This window comes from Jaculus jaculus, chromosome 6 (assembly GCF_020740685.1).
Source record: "Jaculus jaculus isolate mJacJac1 chromosome 6, mJacJac1.mat.Y.cur, whole genome shotgun sequence".
NCBI lineage: Eukaryota > Metazoa > Chordata > Mammalia > Rodentia > Dipodidae > Jaculus > Jaculus jaculus.
The window spans coordinates 42,712,212-42,718,122 of NC_059107.1; the positions used below are offsets into that span (position 1 = coordinate 42,712,212).

A 5,911-nucleotide genomic window follows, 5' to 3' on the forward strand; every position below is an offset into this window, starting at 1 on the left:
AGAGTGCCCAATGGAAAGTGTTCCCCTACGGGATGGCTAATAGCCCTATGCTGTGTCAAAAATTTGTGGCCCAAATTATAGATCCATTTAGATATAAATGTCCTTCTTTGTATATCATTCATTATATGGATGACATCCTCTTGGCCTGTCCTGATCCCATTGAACTCCTTACTTGCTCTCAAGAGCTTTCTGGGGCCCTTACAATGGCTGGTCTTCAGATAGCTCCTGATAAAAATCAATTAAAACATCCTTTACTTATTCTTGGCTTTGAACATTTTCATAACAAAATTCTTTCACAAAAGTTTCAACTTAGAACTAATCATCTAAAAACTTTAAATGATTTTCAAAAACTCATAGGAGATATCAATTGGCTCAGGCCTTATCTTAAACTAACTACTGGAGAGCTTAAACCCTTGTTTGACATCCTAAAAGGAGACCCAGATCCTGCTTCAGGCCACTCATTAACAGCCCCTGCCCTAGAATCCCTAAAGACAGTGGAGGCTGCAATTCTGAGCCAAAGGGTCACTTTTATCTCTTATGAAAAGCCTCTTCTCCTGGTCATTTGTGCCACTGACTTTACACCCACCGGGGTGTTCTGGCAGGATGGACCCCTCTTCTGGGTCCATTTATCCACTTCACCACCCAGAGTTCTTACCCCTTATACCTCATGGGTGGCAGAGTTAATAAAAATTGGGCATGACCAAAGCAGAAAAATATTTGGTAAGGACCCTGAAAAAATTGTTCTACCCTATTCCACTATCCAGATACAGTGGTTAATACAGAATGATGACGACTGGGAAATATCTTGCACCTCTTTTCAGGGATCCCTTGATAACCACTACCCTGCTAACAAGCTTTTCCACTTTCTGAAAACTCAACCATTTGTTTTTCCTATATTAACTTCTCCCCGACCTCTTCCCCATGTCCCCCTAGTTTTCACTGATGGCTCCTCTAATGGAGTGGCAGCCTTCACTGTAGACAATCAAACCACTTCCCTACAATACCCATTCCACTCTGCTCAACTGGTGGAACTTTTCGCTGTTTTACAGGTTTTTCAACAACTTCCAAATACCTTCTTTAATCTGTATACTGATAGTGCTTATATTGCTCAATCCATCCCCCTGTTAGAAACTGCCATACATAAAACCCACCACAAATGCTACCCCTCTGTTTTTCTCCATCCAGCAAGGCATACATTCTAGGCATCATCCTTTTTATATAGGCCATATTCATGCTCATTCTGGGCTCCCTGGGCCTCTAGCCACAGGCAATGCAATGACTGATGAAACCACCCAGTTTGCCTTCCTTGTTAAGCTCGATCCTGTGGCCCAGGCGAAAGAAGCTCACTCTGTACATCACCTTAATGCTCAAACTTTGCGTCTTCTTTTTAAAATCACTAGGGAACAAGCTCGCCAGATAGTCAAACAATGCACAACTGTGTAACCCTCCTACCCGTTCCTCACTTAGGCATGAATCCTAGAGGTTTAATTCCCAATGAGATCTGGAAAATGGTTGTAACACATGTGTCCTCATTTGGTAATCGTAAGTACCTCCATGTTGCTATGGATACCTTTAGTGGATTCATTTTTGCCAGCCTCCATGCTGGAGAAGCTTCAAAAAATGTCATTGCTCATGTACTCAATTGCCTTGGTGTCATGGGAAAGCCCCAAATTATTAAAACTGATAATGGTCCCAGATATACTGGAAAAAAATTCCAAAATTTCTGTCATCAATTACAAATTAAACATATTACAGGCATACCATTCAATCCCTAGGGTCAAGGAATTATTGAGCGAGCCCATCAAACTATTAAACATACCCTCCAAAAGTTAAAAACATGGGATATATGCCCCACAAAAGGCTCCCCAAAAAACATTCTCCATCATGCCCTGTTTGTCCTAAACTTTTTAATCCTTGACACCCAAGGAAAGTCAGCAGCTGATCGCTTTTGGCACACAAACACAAAAAATACTTTTGCCAAAGCTATGTGGAAAGACCCTTTGACTCTAACATGGAATGGCCCCAACCCAGTCCTCATTTGGGGCCATGGGTCAGTCTTTATGTTCAATACTCAAAATGATGCTGCAAGATGGGTTAGTCAAACAAGTCAACGAACCCATAAGTTCTCAGTAATATACACCCAAGAACACCCTGTTCCTGAGGCAACTCCCTCTTTTCTCTTCCAAGTTTCCAATACCCAAGATTCAAGATGAAAATAGCCGACACTCAACATCTACTGTTCTTCTGCTCCTTGGTGCCCATCGTCCCCCTAACTACCACTACCGTCTTTCAATGGGAATTCCAAGTAAAGGAAGGTCCCATCAACCAGGACTCTACCACCCTTATCAGATCAGGGCACTGCCCTCTTAAAGGATGCCAGACTGCCCTCACCTTTAAAATCACTCCCAAAACAATTACTACTACATATAGCCCTTTTGCCTGCTTTTCTTATGACAATAAGGGCAGTTGTTTAGGTTACGAATCTACCTATGGAGGTTGTAGATATTGGAGCTACAGAACTCATGATGTCTTTGCTAAAAATTGTATTTTCTGCCTCCAAGAAAATGAGTTCATCATCCTTGTTATCTCTGACCCTTGGCATGAGCACTGGGAAAAGGGAGTCCCAGGCAAACTTTATAATGATGGCTGGTCCTCCTACCCCACAGGAAACATATATATATATATATATATATATATATATATATATATATATATATATATACACATACATACATACATATCTCCAGGCAGTTAGTCCCTGCAGACCCCAAGGATCAAGCAAATCAAATAATTTTAGGAAATGAACAAAACCTCCACTATGCCCTCCAAAATAATTACCAGGTAAAATGGGACTCTTGGCCAATATATCTCCAATACGCTGTCAATCTACTTAATGCCTACCAGGTAAATGCCTCTTCTTGCTTGCTTTGTGCCTCCCTTTCACGTTCAATCCTTGCTGCAACTCCCCTAAATGCCTCTTCTACCCTCAACCTTTCATTTAACCAGACTCACTATAAGGTCATTCCTCCTTCTCCCCAGTCCCACTACTCTCTCATTATCTAAAAAGCATTTTCATGTTGCACTGCTTCCTTACTAACAAATCACTCCCTACTGACTTTACTTACACACAAAACACCTCTGTAATTACAGAACTTATATCCCCCCCCACTGATTTATTTCTGGTGCAATGAAACCCTGTTTACTCGCATTAATAGCACCACCCCAGGACCCTGTATTCTGGTAGCTGTGGTTCCCCCAACTCACCATGTATAGCCCCAACGAATTAGCATGGCTATTCCACACCACTCTTAAAAGAGCCGCCTTCCTTCCATTAGTGGTAGGTGCAAGCCTGGCCACATCAGTTGACTCTGCAGGGGTGGCAGGCGGAGCATTGGGGCACTCCTTGTATTCTGCCAGTGACTTTTCAGAAAAGCTACAACAGATGATTGACTCCACCACTAAAAATCTTGAATCCCTCCAGAGGCAGATCACCTCCCTGGCCAAGGTGGCCCTACAAAATCGACATGCTCTCCACCTCCTTACAGGAGAAAAAGGAGGAACATGTATGGCTCTCCAAGAGGAGTGCTGTTTCTATGTCAATGAATCTGGAATCATTGAGGAAAACATAAAAAATCTACAAAAACTTAGTAGAAAGCTACATTCCCAATATAATCCCTCCTCCTCTCAATTTTGGGCCAATTTCCCCTTCCTCTCCTGGTTGCCATTGGTACTAGGACCTCTACTTATCTTAATCCTCTTACTCACAATGAGACACATTATTATAAATAAAATCATGTCTTTTGTACATCAACATATTGAAGCCATTAAGATGCAGCCTTTAAAGGTCCATTGCCACAGACTGGAGCTGGCGGATCGGGGTGTTGCCACTGAAGACCTACCACCTGTAGCTGTCACTCTCCCTTGATCTTAAATTCTGTACTTATTTACTATAGTGCTGTCCTCTACACCTTTGCTATCACTGCAGTCTACCTGTCTTGACCAAATAGCTACCCCTCATTTAGGAGCTGCATAGGATTCAGGCCTATGCATATCAGCTCACAACAAAGTGAGTGCAATGTGGGCACCAACATGAGTGCAAGGCAAAGCACCACAAGGGAAGGTCCCTTTCTGACTGCTTCTGAATTCCCTGAGAGAAAAACCTGACTTGCATGGAGGTTGGTACCATAACTGTTATCACTAAGGCCATGCCTCGCTCTCTGGCCACATAGGCCCTGCCTCCCCTCCCCAAAAGGTACCAAGGGCCAAAGATTGTGGGAAAAAGACATCCCCACAGGAGGAGTTGGGTGCCTACTCCCCCAGTTGGTTAATGCCCGCCACTTCAAAGCGGGCCTCCCCCTCTTTTTGTATAAAAGAAGGAAGGAGATGTTGGGAGCTATGAACCAAACCTCAGCCATGTTAACAGAAACCACCATATAGCAAGTTAAGTTTCTACTTCCTCACCTAATACTCAACTACCATAAACAAAGACTGCCATAAAGCAAGTTAAGTTTCTACTTCCTCACCTAATATTCAACTACCAGAAACAATGGGATCATACACCTGGCTAACCACTCCCCCATCCTGCTGGTAGCTGATGAAGAAACAAAGGCATTACAGTTTAACCAGTAACTCTGTGATCTTTGCCCTAACTATGTCCCCTTCCCCCTACAATTCCTTGCCCTGACCACGTTCCCTTCCCCCTACAAACCTATATAAACCTATGTGGAAAAAATAAACTCTGAAGGCCTTGACAAACACCTAGCATCTTCTCCTTCTTGTGTCTGTTTGTCTTTTTTCACCCAGGTTAGCTTCTCCTCGAGTCCTTGTTCAACTCCCCACAGGCCAGGGCACTCCTAGGGCTCAAGACTACCCCTGTTTTTGGTTTTCAGTATCAGGGATGTATTCCCTCCCATGGAGTAAGCATCTAGTCAAATTAGAGGGCAGTTGGTTTCCACCATAACAGATGAGCCACTGTTGCACCTGTTGGCTCATTTGGCCTGGCTGACCAAATATAAGGCTTGTAGTGTCCACTGTTGAGTATTTTCATTGGTGATTTCTCTCTCTCCCATTGAGCTGCATGCAGAATGGCTTCTTCCAGCTTTCTGTCAGCTGTTCTACATGTAGGAGGTTATCAGCTTAGTTCCTGCAGGATTTTTCAGTGGCCTTGCAGCCCAAGTATGTGAAATCTTCAGAAATAGGGTCTCACCATTTATTCCTGGTGGGAAACCAAGGGCCTTGGCAATGTTTTGGGGGCATCAGGAGATTTCCCGGCCAACAATGCACTTGAAGGTATCCTATCCCTGGCACTGAAAATTTTCTATTAACAATCTATGGCTCCTGAGTGTTACATTGTCCAAAAACGTAGGTTTCCATATTATTTATTTATATCCTCTTAGATTTTGATGACCCCTTCCTCCATATTTCCTTTATTCAATCTCTTCCCCTGACCTCACTTGAGCCTTTTCACCCCCATTAATCTATTCTTGTACTTAGATATATACAAGACCATCCTATTAAATACCCCCTACCTTCCTTTCTCGTTCCTTTATATCTCTTTTCTAGCTTACTGGCCTTTGCTACTGAGTTTAAAAATATGGAATGCTTCATGAATTTGCATGTCATCCTTGCACAGGGGCCATGCTAATCTTCTCTGTATCATTCCAATTTCAGTATATATGCTGCCAAACTGAGCACAGTCTGATCATTTCTTGATATGCTCCCATCCCTCCTTCCTGGAACTGAAATATTTACTCTGTACCATAATGTGTTGAAAGTATGTAACTTGTGTTTTGATTTTACAGTACTCACAGTTAAGAGACTGTCTTGAGTCTCAAATGAGACTTTGGACTATGTGGATTTTAAAAATTGGATGGGATGCATTTGTCTACACAGCCAAGATTCTACAGTGTCA

At 42.7% G+C, this 5,911-nt stretch overlaps 1 non-coding gene across 1 annotated transcript; it reads right to left on the reverse strand.

The window, feature by feature from the left end:
- Positions 1-5,587: 5,587 nt before the first annotated feature.
- On the reverse strand, positions 5,588-5,694 carry LOC123461809. Its single transcript, XR_006637874.1, has one exon. It is a non-coding gene; the product is annotated as a U6 spliceosomal RNA (small nuclear RNA).
- Positions 5,695-5,911: the final 217 nt, after the last annotated feature.